The 14,296-nt window shown below is 40.5% G+C and overlaps 1 long non-coding RNA gene across 1 annotated transcript; it reads right to left on the bottom strand.

Annotated features, from left to right (window-relative positions):
* Positions 1 to 5,555: 5,555 nt before the first annotated feature.
* LOC120518771 lies at positions 5,556 to 14,198 on the bottom strand. The gene is made up of 3 exons (XR_005631294.1): positions 14,055 to 14,198; positions 6,558 to 6,616; positions 5,556 to 5,841 (listed from the first exon to the last, which is right to left on the bottom strand). It is a non-coding gene; the product is annotated as an uncharacterized LOC120518771 (long non-coding RNA).
* Between the last annotated feature and the right edge of the window lie 98 nt (positions 14,199 to 14,296).

Genomic DNA, 14,296 nt, shown 5'->3' with positions numbered 1-14,296 from the left:
AAAGGTTTTCCCATAATTGTTTTCACTGTGTGGTTCAAAGCTTCTGTACCTATCATCAAGATATCGATGTTTTTGGTATCAGGGGACCCTAAAATGTCGAGATCTGTCAAAAACTGGAGATTAAAATTTTTGACTAATCTAAAGCTCCCCCAAAGATTTAGGTTATTGGTGGGAGGGGGTGCAAAGCAAAAAATAACCAGATCTAACACATGGAAAGTAAAGTTCTAGACCTAATGAAACTTCACTGTTCATTGTTTGCCAACTAATATTAATTGCACTCCACAAGTGCCACATGAAGAGAGCTTGAAAGAGTTTAGATGATTGACAGAAGAAATGAAATCAGAAAAACCCTTTTCATATTATGTTGCCTTGTTTTAACACCAAATGTTAACACCATGTTCCTAAACATTTAACCCTTCATCACTGCAGTCACTGCTTAATAACACTTTTATTCTTAAGCATTCTGATCAACTGTCTTGCCTTTTAAGGCATTATAACCAATCCCAGTAAACAGACTGTTCTTTATACTCTGACACCACTTCAGAACCTCACTCATAAATTGCTGGTTTTCTTTTGCATTGCTACCCCTTGCTAAAATGGTTTAAAACTAATTCCCTGCTTTTTCAGCCCTCATTTCTGCTTTATTGAAATGATTTTTTCCATCTATCTTGTCATTTGTGTATTTGGTAAAGCAAGTAGGTGGTCTGTGGTGGTGCAGAGTCTTTAAAATAATAATAGTGCAGATCAGGTTAGTGGGTACAAGTGTGTGCTGCTGTGAAGCCCTGCAGCCATTGGGCGTTCAATAGGTATGCAAGCTGATTGCTTATTAACACACAGTTCAGCTCAGCTGCCATGCTGTAAGTCATTAAGCAAAGCACCTGCAACCACAGTGTATAAAGGAGCATGAGTAAGTCAGGTGGGAAGAAGAACTGAAAAGGAGAAACTATATGAAAAAAAAAAAATAAATAAATAATAGTATCAATTATGTTTGTGAGCAATAAGGAGATCAGGGAATATCAGCCAGTGCGGTGGACGGAAGGCAAAGCGGTCAGGAGGTGGTACCACATGGAGAGAAGGGAATAGCACTCCAGGGGCAAGTTAATCCTATACAGAGAGCAGGAGTAGCCAATTGGCTTCGGAGATCATCCTACAGACACTTAGGAATGGTGGTGGGATGATAGTGCTAGGATATGGGTATTTCAGCGTGTTACCAAATGAAGTGGCTGGGACGAAAGACATTTTAAAGCATGATCATGCTTGCTGGTGTCATTGCTGGCTGAGGAGACCTAGTTGGGTTAGCGATGGAGGCAAGAGAAAAATACACTGAGGTTCACAGGAGAAAAGAGCAGTATACCAATTTTAACACAAAGGTCTTATTCTGGATTTTAATATTCTTTAGGATTATTTATTTATGGATATTTTAACTCCCACATAAAAGCACTTGTCTTTATCAAGGATTGTTTGTTTTTATATTGTGAAGACTTTGCATGACACTGTTCGTATTTTGTTTGATTTGGACTAAAAACACAAAGCACCAACACTAATCTTCTTGTTGTGTGTCCTCATTACCCTGCCACCATGACTATTGATGTCCAGGTTCAAGGAGGTTGTGTCAGGTATGGGTAACCCAGACATAACAACATCTCACAAGTCAGACCTGTAGGGGGTTCAGCAGTGGTTAGTAAAGTCATATCATAGCAGAGGTGCACTGAGGATGAAGTGGACCACTTATATCACATCTCTATCTGGATATCCCCTTCTTTTTTGTTTGCTTGCTCACTTTGTTTTAATGAGTGTGGCCTAAAAGCATATCCCACTGGGATTCACCATGATGGACAGTCTATCTCTGGGATCATTTAAAGGTGGTTACAGTGAAAATTAAATGTCAATGTATAAATTTATTATAGTAAGGTTAGCTGGCAAATAGAGAAGACAAAAGCAAAAAATAAAATCTATAGTGCTAAAAGATTACCTGACTTAAGCCCCTAATTGTTCTGAGTCTCTCCCTGGGCGTTCTACTGTGAAATGTAGAGTAGGTAACTGACCTCAGTTTTTTTTTAACTTTGTAAATTTGAGTCTTTCCTGCAGGAATGGTATAAAGAACACTTGTTTTTCTGGGCATACATGATGTTCACACTAATTTACTGTGAGATGTTCAATTTTACATACTGTGACTCCTAACTTCTCTTTACTTTTTTTCCTCCAGACCAATGCATCTGACACCGAACTCTGTGCCATGCTAAGTCAGATCATTAAAAGAGCTGAGCATCTCATCATGTATGTTGGCCAGAAACTGTTGGAGTAGGAGCTCGCCATTAAATGTCCATTACCCAACTTTGATATCACCTCCTGGAGCAGGAGATTACCCTAGTGACAGACCATGCTCCCCTGTAATGGCTGGCACTTCATAAGGAGTGAAACCCATGAGGTACCTATTGGTTCCTGGAGCTGCAGCCCTACATGTTCATGATTCATCATCATCATGTGTTCTCCGCTCCAACGCAGATGTTCTCTCCCATGTCAGAAACCTCTTGGCAAGTTCTGCTCAGTCCACATACCATGTCATACATGCATGCTTACAGACCTTCTAGAGGGCTCAAGTAAGATGACCTATTGTACCACCAAACAGGAGGGGGCACTGCTTCTAAATGTATCTCTGGTTTCCACCATAGCACTAACCTATTCACTGAAAGAATATAAGTGGGGTGTCTTGCTATGGAGGCCATCTTTTGACCCACTGAGAAACCAGAGTCAGAGCACTCTAGTCAACATGATTACCTATTTTGAGGTGGAAATGAGGGATAGAACCAAATAAAAGATGGGGTACCAACAGGGCTGTCCTGTTTATTGCTCAAGTGCAAAACAATGAACAAAAATGAATTTGTAGTGACACAACATACACTGTAAATCAAGTGTAACATGCCTCTTTAGCTTCTGTGGTTTCTCAAAACTATTAGCTGTCTCAAGTGGGTCTAGGTTGGCGAAGTTCATCTTGGGGAACTTTGGTCCTTGGACTGAGATGCCATCTTCCAGGAGCCCTCAAATTTATGTCATACTGACTGGAAGAGGCATGGTTTAGTTGAATGGGCCATGGCTGAGGCTCCCTCACTAGGTGTCTTTTAAGAGCAATGGAGGAGAAAAGAGATGGTTTTATTATCAATGGCGCCCCATTTTGCCCTGGTGAGGTATTACATACCTTGTCTAAGCCTGGATGGTGCTCCTCAGGCACCCATATGTGACACGCCCCCTTCCCCTCTTAGCCAAGCCCCAGTGCTGCTTGTGCCTCATCCATTTAACTTTTAAGGACGGGCCGAATTTTACCAAATCTATTGTGTAATTGCACAATATATTCCAATATATTTGTAGAGGGAAGAGCCTCTTCTTCCCATCCTTTTTTTAAGATATCTAATATGCCCCGGGATTGTCACCTATACAATAATTCAAAAGGGGAGAACCCCGTGGAGGCTTGTGGGACTTCCCGATAGGCAAAAAGAATGAGGGGGAGGAGCTGATCCCAGTTCCTTCCATCCTCGTTGCTCACCTTATGAAGCATTTGTTTGAGAGTCTGATTGAATCTCTCTATCAAGCCATCGGTTTAAATATGATATACCGCGGTCTTTAGATGCTTTATTTTAAGTAACTTGGCAGTCCCCTTGAACGTATCCAAGGTAAAAGGCGTTCCTTGGTCTGTAAGGACTTCCTTAGGGATGCCTACTCGTGCAAAGACCCCTAATAATTCCGGTGCAATGGCTTCAGGATATTTGGTAACATAATCCACGAGGGCTAAAATATACTTGTGTCCTCAGGCTGAGGGCTCCAGGGGTGTTACTAAATGGACCCCAATTCTGTGAAATGGGATATCAATTAGGGGAATAGGAACAAGCGGAGCACAGTCCTTCTTAGGAATTTGTCGCAATTGACAGTCCAGGAAGGAAGTACAAAAGCAAAGAACCTTATCATTGATTCCCGGCCAATAAAAGTGATTTTCTCGGTGCCCAGATGGCCACCTAGGAGGTGGCCGTGTGTTAACTCACAGACCTGCCGCCAGAAGGTCCGCAGGATTAGCAGTAGCCTTCGCTCTTGCCCATCATGCTCTGGTACGCGATACAGAAAGTTGTTTTCCAACACAAAGTGAGGACCCTGTTGCATCGACTGGTGAGTGTGCTGGCCATTGACCAGGACCACTGCATTGTTGGCAAACTTAAGGGAATCATCATTCCACTGCTCCCTTTTAAAAAGAAGCCGTCGTTTCTCTAAATTGAAACTGCAACAGGGAGAGAGGGTCCAGGTCAACCTCAAGGGTGTGGTTTCGTCCCATTCCGTCTCGGTGCTGGAGTTACCACGTCACTCAGGGAGGCCGCTTCGTCACTCTCCGCTGGCTGGTTTCATGGTGTGGAGGCAGCTTGAGATGGTTCATCACCGTCTACAACTAGCCCTAAGTTAAAACAGGAGTGGTATGTGTCTCACAACTTTTAATTTTAGACCAGTCCCGCCCCAGTATCACTGGATGTGGTGGATTTGGGAGGACCGCCACTGTTGATTTCTGTACCGATCTTCCGCAACTGATGACACGGGTGGCAGACCTGTACCAGCGGATTTCTCCGTGGACACAGGTTATACTCGTCTTAATTTTTAACCACTGTCGCGGCAGCACAAACCGGCGGGCAACAATTGTAATGTTGCTGCAGGAATCGAATAAGGCTGTGGTCTTGTACCCGTTTACGATCACCACACCTGTGTGTGGGACCGCCAACGGGTTAGTCAGAGCACACCAACCCCTCCTGCCCCTCCACCTGCATTCCTCCTCTTTTCCAAGCGGTTTGCACACCTGCACCTCCGGGGACGTCGGCTCAAGCTCCTGATTATACTGGGTCTAGGTTCTGGGACATACTCCGGCTGAGTTTCACTAAGGGACTGTTCTGCTCCCTCAGATTGTGAGGCTGTCCTATGTGTCTACAGGAGCTCTATGAGCTCAGCCATGTTCTTAAACTGTTTAACCCAGACCGGTTGGGTGAAGCCACGGGTTAGTGCTTTTAGGAGCAGGTAGCAGGCCACCTGCTCTATTATTTAGTAGGGCTTATTCTCATGTGGCTGTAACCACTGCCCTACCTTTTCCCATGAGGACCAGGCTTGTTTGTAGGTCGGCCACTCTGGGTTGAACCTCCACTTTCTCACTTTAGACATCTGCCAGTTTGGGGCACCTCTAGGTAGAAATTAGGGCTCTATTTTCACAGGGAGACATGCACTCTCCTCCGAGAGAGCATAATAAGCCCCTTTTTTTCTCCCTCAGCCAGAGCAGCCCAATTCTGTGAGTCCTTCCTGCACACTCCCTGGCCTGCCTAGGTCGCTCGGCTACGCATGCCGGAAGCGGAGCCTGTACTGGGTCTTTCTGAACCACGTGACCCCCATCCCCACCTGAAAACTCGGCCACGGTACGCTCCCACCTGGGTACGTTGCAGGTCCTGTCCCATTCTCTTCCGGGACCTTTCAATCCTGCTGATTATGCCAAAGTTGCAAAAAACAGACATAAGAGTCATAAAAAGGTTTGGGGCAGCCATCCGTATATTGGTATCCTGGCTGCAATGTTGCAAAATGAATAACAGCATTGATGTGCACAAAACCGAGTCCAAAACAGAACTGAGGGGAATAGGGAAAAGGTGGAAGCTTTTATAGGGGAACACAGGAAGTGAAGTTAGATGGGTTGGGGCTCATAAGGGTCTTCAGGCATAGGCTTAAGCCAGGACATGACATCAAAGGGGCCGGAGCCAACAAGGTCTTCCTTCATAGGCTTAGACCCGGAAGTGATGTCAACAGGGCTAGGTGGAATCTCCCATGGATAGTCTGCAGGAAAGCAAGAAAAAGAATCAGTGCACTCTGCCAAATCCCAGTCTGACTCAGAACTGCCCTTACTCAAGACCTTTAGCTGCCTCCCATGTGCACGTGTGTGACAACTTATTTTGACCATCTGTGCCTTAGTACAGTTTCCAGACAAGTTAGTGAACAACTCAATTACTGTTCTTGCAGTATCTATTCTTTATATTAATAATTCACTCAGTACTGATTCTTAGTATAAATAATTCACTCTTTTTGATGCTCAACATTCCCAAATCTGTAAGAAGTGCAACTGTCAAGAAATAGTGGCGGCCTTAACTACATTATATCCTATTTCAATAGCTTCAGTCTGCCCTGATCACAGCACTCAAAACAGCTTTACCTAATTTTGCCAGTGACATCCTCTGACAGAGAAAATATTTTTATAATGCTTTTATATTTGAGTAGCAGCATTCACCATTAATGATCAAGCCATGCTGTTGAACAGGCTTGACAATTATGGTAGGTGGCAGGTACTGTTCGGATATGGTGCAACTCATGATTATCAAATTGTTTTTGGTAAGTACATAGATCTAATGGTCATAATACTTCATTATGGTCTGATATTACACACTAGGGCCCTAACAGTATAGTAATTGGACCATTACCATTTTCTTTCTACGTGTTTATGAGATAAATTATGAAAATATAATATTCTGTTTCACTAATATGAGGATGATACTCACATTTGTTAATTAATCGTGTCTTTAATTGATTGTTGAAACAATGTTGATGACTGCTTGTCCTTAAACATGGAGGAAACAGAAGCGCTGTTAAAAGGTGCAGAATCTGTAGACAGTATCAGGATACTGTCAGTTTTAACTCAGAAAACATTAACTAAACATTTAAACATCTAAACATTTATGTCATCTTCAAAACTGACCTACACTTTGGTATTTGCAGGTTTGCACTATCAACACTGGCTTTCTTGACTTTCTTGCTACTAAAAATGTAGGAAGATAAAGGAATTTTCCCAGTCAATCATGTGCAATTGCTTGCTATTCAACTATATTCATGTTAACATTTTTTTTATTGCCCATATGGGCTATGCTTTGTGTATATCTGCTCTAACAGTTTGCTCAGCTGGCATGATCTTTAAGGGAAGAAAAACCCACACAGTTCCAGTGTACACAGATGTCTGCCAGGGACACAAACCTCTACAGCTTTGACGGTGTATGGACAGCAGTTATCAACATGGATAGAAGAAGGAAAATGAAGCTTTAGGAGTTAGGGTGGAAGCCAACTCTAGCCCTTTAATACAACATGAATTGGAAAGAGGTACCCAGGGAAATGAACCCTGATAGCTAGAGCCATTAATCTGCAGCCTTGACAGGATAATTAAATCTAACATGTACTGTATTTTCTACCTTATCTGGCATCATCATTACTTATTTGCTGTTTCATCCATTGTTTAACCCAATATATCATGATTGAAAGCCAACGTTACTCAGAAAAAGCTCACAAAGCCACAGGCATAACATGCAAACACCAGACCTGGCCTGGAATTTGAACCCAAGTCTACAAGGCTGGGAGACTGAAGCACAAAACACTGATTCGATTTTATCACCATATTTTTGCATTAATAAAGCTGAATGAAGCATCTTAGAATTCCTGACATTTTGTACATCTGCATTTGAATATTATTCTATAATTAGATTTTGGCCTCTGCTCACTTTGGGGTATTTGAACAATAACATGGAAAAGAAAGTTAATCTCTAATAACTGAATATGTACAATAAGTAGGGATGTGAAACTGAAAATTGAGATGTGCAGAGCTTTATGGGGGTTTGGTTGGCTGTTATGGAGAAAGTGACATTATTATTAATATTATTATTATTAATATTATTGTTAATATTATTATTATTAATATTGTTCCCAGAGAATGGGAATGACGAGAAGGTTAAGATAATGACAGAAGATACTGGCTTCATAGCCAGTGTTCTGCAGTCTTTGATTGAATGCCCCAACATAACACATGTAACGTTTAAGAGTCAGACATTGGACAAAGTTTTAACAATTCAAATACCTGTTTTAGCCATAAATTCAAAACATTTCTAAGCTCTTGTTTCAGGGCCAGGGGGAGCTAGGGTTTAACTCTGTCACACCTAGCATACAATAGACAGCATTCTTGAATGGAACCACAAAACATTGCAGGGTAAAAAACATTTATTTATATAGCACATTTTCATGCAAACAATGTAGCTCAACGTGCTTATGCTTACATGGACACTGGTGACAACCTAGGGACATTAGTCAACCTAACTTTCACATCTTTGGAATGTGGTATGAAAAATCAAATAACCAGAGAAAGCCCATGCCAACATAGGGAGAACGTTCAGAGTTTACATAGACTGGCCCGGAGTTTGAACACAGAGTGCAGAAAATGCATTTTTTCTAGTCTTAAAAAAATAAAGAAGGAGCTCTAAGCCATTTGTGTGCCCCATTGCAGATAAGGATGATTGCTGTGGTGTCATTACAATCAAGTCTCTTAGCCCAATAAGCAGGACGTTAAACAAGAACACTGACTTCTTGAAACCTGTTGGCTGACAAAGAAAGACATGTTTGTGAGTAGTTTGTTTGCATTCTCCTATCTCTTGACATCAGGCCCCTAAACTAGGCATTGCAGCCTAGACATAAAATATGTAAGAAAGTAAGAAAGAAAGAAAGAAGATTAAAATACATCAGAGATAAGGAACATTTTCTGACTGTCTTGTTGACAATGCAGTGACCAAACAGGTGTAAAGAGGAAAATGATATTGCTTGTCTGGGAAAAATAGTCACTCTGAATAACATCTGAGTCACGTAAGTACAAGGACTGTCAATCATCAATAGAGTATTGTTGTTGACACAAAGGCATAGTCCTTGACTGCATGCAGACATCCCTTGAGAAAATAAAATCCAGCTTCTGGCAGTTTAAATAGCGATTTACGAAACCTTTCTTGAGCATTAGTCACGTTAGGCACTAAGGGCTACATTGATCTGTCTCACCAAACATTTATTTGGTGCCAAACCTTGTTAAAGGAGATTGCTAGAAAAAGCTTCCTTAACTCTGAAGTATACAGAGTCAAGTAATGGTGTAACTGACAAATGCATTTATAGTTTTTTTTTTTCCAGCTACAACTTTTAACTTAAATTAAGTACAGGAATTATTTTTTATTTTTTACAACAGCTGTCTAAATTTTTTATCTTTTTACAAAATAAATAATGCAGAATGTAACAGAATGCAGTAAAAAGCAGAAAAATGCAACTCAGATTTCAGATACCAAATCAATTCTAAAAAACACTTGATAAATGATCAATAGCTCCTGCCATTGATGTAACATGCAAACCTACCGGAAAATTTCTAACTGGACTAAAGAATCACGCATTTTGGAATGTTTCAGAGGTGAAGGTCGTGTGCTCTAGGGAAGTTAATTATTGACTTTCTCTTGAGGTTATGTGATGTCTGAGCTTCCTGATTGCTTTCTCTTTTCTTTTGGGTCTCCACCCCATTTCAATAACTGTATTGTTGGTTGTTGCTCCAAAAAAGTTATGTTTACTTGTTAACTGTAATCAGGCAACAGCTGAGTACAAATACAAGCTTCACTAGCCAGGATGCCAAAGTGGGAGAGGGCGAGTCTACTTGCCAAAGTACACAGAGAAGTCATGTAGAACACATTTCCTGAAATATTCATATGCAAAAGCGTAATTGAATGGATTAATTAAAGGAAGTGAGGGTTTAGTCTGACATGTAGACTGAATTAAGTTTATAAAGTGTCAGAATTATCATTCCATGTGCTGCCCACAAATCACTCAACAACTATCTATTTATCGATTTTCTAACTCATTTATTTCATGGTAATACAGAGGCACTTTCTATTTCTGCAGCACAATCAGAGCCAGTTTGCAAATTATCATAAGGACCTTTGGCACAGGGTTCAAAGCTACTCCTTCACAATTCCATTGTAGATTTTTCTGAATAGCCTTTTCTTCCAGTGCTCTCTCGTTGACTCCCACCTCCTGAAGACATACTTGTTAGATTAACTGGGGACTTTAAACTAGTACCATATGAGTGAGCCTATGTCTGTCCTGTTCCCACGTCCAATTGACTCCCATCTACAGTATATCCAATCAAGCTGGGACAGGCTTTGTCCCTACTCAGTCATTAATAACTGAGTAAGTGGGTTGAGAAAAGTAATATAAAATATTTCCAGACTAATTTAGATGCTCTCTTACACTCACCTTTAAGCTGCTGCATAAACTTCTTCAAATACCTGAAAAAGAAATAATCTCCTAAACGTATAAATGAGCTGCGTCTTAGAATTCATTCTCTAAACCTGTCTATTTCCATATAGTTTTGCTGGGGTACAAAGCCTATCCTGGTAGCATTGAGCACAAGGCAAAAAGCAAATCGAAGAAGTATGTTGACATCTCTACACACTTCAGCCCAGCGGACTTCTAGGATATCTTTAATATTGTTTGTTTTTTAAACATCTATTCTTATTCTGAAGCGGAATGTTCACTGTTAGAATAAACAGTAGTCACAGAAGGAGGATCAAATTAAACAATAAAGTGCTTTATTATTGGCTATAACTTCAAGGGTGAATTTAGGAAGGATGTGTCTAATGGCTCTTTTTAAACCCAAGAGGTTTATTATCGGAATGATAGCTAAGCTAAAGCACTTAATCATGCCTCAGTTGACATGCTTATTGTGGAATTTCTGAAACTTAATTAAAATTAATGCATCAAAAAGGTACTGTCAGTGTGTTTCATCTGATTACATGTTTAATTCTTCATCTGATTACATGTTTAATTCTGTAAACTACATTAATGCTTTACTTGCACATTTACATGCTCTCTTGTTATGCAAAGGATGATTACTGTGTGAATTTTTAATATGATATATTGTTATAAGAAACTCTATGCCAAATACAGCACCTCAGGTAAAAGTGCTAATGCGCCTGTGCCACTGTATCACTGAGTATTACTACAGGGTTTTCAGACCATCACCTTTGTGTTTCTTAGCTGTTGCGGATGTCATAATCAAAGATTTTAAATGTGTCTGACACCCTTTCCCCAGGTGATCTACAAGAGAAGTGATGCATTGCAATGGCTTATATGCAATTTCCAAAAGCAGAGTACACAATGAGTCTGAGATTGGGATTAAACCAACAAGTTAAAAATCCACTACACCATACCAACTGCAAGTTCATGTTCAATATTCAATGAAATATCTTTGTTAATTAAACCAGGTACTTTACTTTATGGCAGCACTTACTAGATTTATGTAACTTGAGGTAACTGGAAAGGGGTGTGTGGCGCTCCCAATATCTATCAAAAGAATGAAGGTCCAAGTCTTTAGAGTCCTGGTACTTCCTGTCTTGCTATATGGTTGCGAGACATGGATACTATCCAGTGACCTGAGACGAAGACTGGACTCCTTTGGTACTGTGTCTCTCCGGGGAATCCTTGGGTATCGCTGGTTTGACTTTAAATCAAATGAAAATGAAGCACATTACCTGCATTGCGAGGAAGCATCAGTTATGGCACTACGACCATGTGGCGCATTTCCCTGAGGTTGATCCAGCTCGCAGGATCCTCATTGATGGGGATTCAAGTGGCTGGACCAGGCCAAGGGGTCCCCCACATAACCCTTTACTATCACCTTTGGCTAGGTTTAATACCCTGGAGCCTATCTGTTGTCTAAATTTAAATATTTCTTTGTAAAGACTTTTCTTCATTTTTTTACACATGTTTCAAATGAATTGTATTTAGTTTCTGGTGAAAACAATAACCAGTTGTAAAAACGTAAATGCTCCTTGTGAGGTTCTGCACCTGTGCATGTGTCTTTGCTATTAAGTGATAATGATCCAGAAATTCTTGCAAAGCAATGCAGAGGGTAACCCTGGCAGCTGTCTCACCTCACAGCTCCAGGAGAGTGAGCTAGGAGCTGTTTGTGTAGAGTTTAAACACTCCTTCCATGTCCTTGTGCAATTTTTGATGGGTACCCTGGGATTCTCATATTCAAAAGACTTCAGTGTGAGTGAGTGTGTTCTTTGTTTGATTGGTAGTCCATCCAGGACTGTTTCCTACCTTGTGCCTGATGCTGCTGGAATAGGATTATGGTCCAGCTTCCCCTGATCTTATCAATTGGTTCAGGAAGGTATATATACTATAAAGAAAAACTAAACTTAGAAAAGTATAAGGGGCAAACTCTTTACAGTAAGTACCAGGAAAGTGAACCTTCTTGTGTTTATTTAGTATTAAACTCATAGTGTAGAAACATTTCTTAAAAGAAATGAAATAGGCATTGCTTAAAAGGAAGAAACAGGAAACACCTGTTGGCTTCCTAAATACCCATTTGTTTATACTGAAAAGCAGCAATTGTTTTTATTTGCCCACAACCAGAATATAAATACAACTTCTGACACTGATGGAAATATTTACCTGTCGACATGGATGTTTAATATCTGGGCTATTAAATTTGGTTTCAAATAACTGACAAGTTCATCCAGATCAGTTTTATAAGAGGAACCTCTTGGAATCTGCATTAAAATCGAGGCCAAGCACTCTTCATCTGAGTGTAGTGTCATTTAATTACAGCTGCTGATTTGGCTGTTCATACTGCTTTTTAATAGTTGCGGCAATTACTGTGATTGACTGCTACTATGCCTTTCTTATTTGCTTCTCAGTGCCCTGTACTGGCATGTGGTGCCACTGCCACTTTGATCAATTTATATCTCCTGGCTGTAGAACAAGGATGGGACACATTAGGATCTCTAATCACTAGCCATGCATTAGACCTTTAGTCTTGGACACTAGACTAATGTGAGGAGGTGGGTGGCCAGATTGACTTTCTCATAAAGATCAGAAAGCCTATTTTTTCTAAAATTTGTGTAGCTTAAAGGTTTATTCTTCTTTCCCTGGTTACAAGCCAGCCTTAGTTTAAATTATTTATACATTGCCATTTCTATTGTTAGACATGGTATTCTACATGTATTCAAGTGTGACTCCATATGAATATACCACAGGCTGTTCTGCATTTTTATTTACGATTATTTTGTGTTGAATTTTATTTTACTCTTAAAAGTATATAATACTATATAGTGCTTCACTTTACTTCATGTTTTACTCCTTGCTCCTCTTATTGTGATGAGGGTCACAAATAAATAGACCAGACCACCCTTTTCTCAAACACATCTTCCAACATCTCGTGCAGAATATCTAGATGCTCCCAGGCCAGCTGAGAGCTATAATAATTTCAGTGTGGCCTGAGTTTCCCTCTGCATATTCTCCCAGTGGGCTGCATCTATTCCACCTCTCAAGGGAGGCATGGGTGATATCAAAACCACGCACTGAAGTCTTGCTGAGCCTCTCAACTTTCACTGAAGGGTAAACCCAGCAACCCTGTACAGGAACCTATTTCAGCCACTGCTAATTGAAATTATATTCTTTCAATGACTACCCACAGCTTGAGACTATAAGTAAGGAGGATACCAAAATAAAACTGAGACTGAGTTCAGTCTCACAAGGTTGGCACAGAAGTATAGTTATTTGTGCACCTGGGTTTGTATTCTGCTCCTGGACATTGACCAAATGTTCAGTTTTTATCTGTGGGCTTTCCACCCACATCCTCAAAGTCAAGCAGGTAGGGCTGACTAGCGGTTCCAAATTGACCCTGTTAAAGTGGGCACTATGATGGGAAGGTGTCCTTTCTAATACTATTTCCTGCCTTGCAGATAGTACTGCTGGAAGTGGCTCCAGCTACCCGGAACTGGATTAAGCACATATTATGAAGATTTACACAGGAAAAAAAACAAGAAAAAAGAATCAAAATAAATAGAAAAAGCAAGTCAACATCAAATTGTACTGTGTACTAAAAGTACAGGAATAATAAACATTTTTGGAAGTTGTGCTATTATGTTATTATAGTATAATTAGAGAGCCCTCTAATTAAGAAATTGGAGGGAAGTCCTGTTTCCCTCTAGAGAATAATTTAAAGACCTTGTATTTCAATTAATTTAAGCTCTGTATGTAGTAATGGTCAGGAAAAAAAGCAGAGCTGCCTTTATCTTTGGGGAATAGGAGAACTAGAAAAGCTCAGAAAGGCTCTGGCTTAGCATCAGAGTCTACGTTATATGTTTGTAAAATCCTATTTTAATAACAATCAATGCTTTGTAAGTTTAAAAATTGCGTCAAAATACCTGGCAGGGTGTCATTTGGCAGCAGTAAAGTGTTTGACCACGCAGTGCTCACTTACTAGGATGCCAACATGGCAGTTTAGGTACCTGTACAGACCAGGTAGGATGTGTCTCCGAGCTCAGGCTACCCTCGACTGGATTCTCGTCCCTTTATGAGACTGCAAGTCTTTTTTAAGTACCAGAAAGTTGAGAAAACAAGCCGTTTCTGACGAAATTGCCAACGGGTGTGTCTCCGGGTGCCTGTG

The sequence above is a fragment of the Polypterus senegalus genome, chromosome 18, assembly GCF_016835505.1.
Source record: "Polypterus senegalus isolate Bchr_013 chromosome 18, ASM1683550v1, whole genome shotgun sequence".
Taxonomy (NCBI): domain Eukaryota; kingdom Metazoa; phylum Chordata; class Cladistia; order Polypteriformes; family Polypteridae; genus Polypterus; species Polypterus senegalus.
This window is presented reverse-complemented; position numbering and strand designations above follow the sequence as displayed.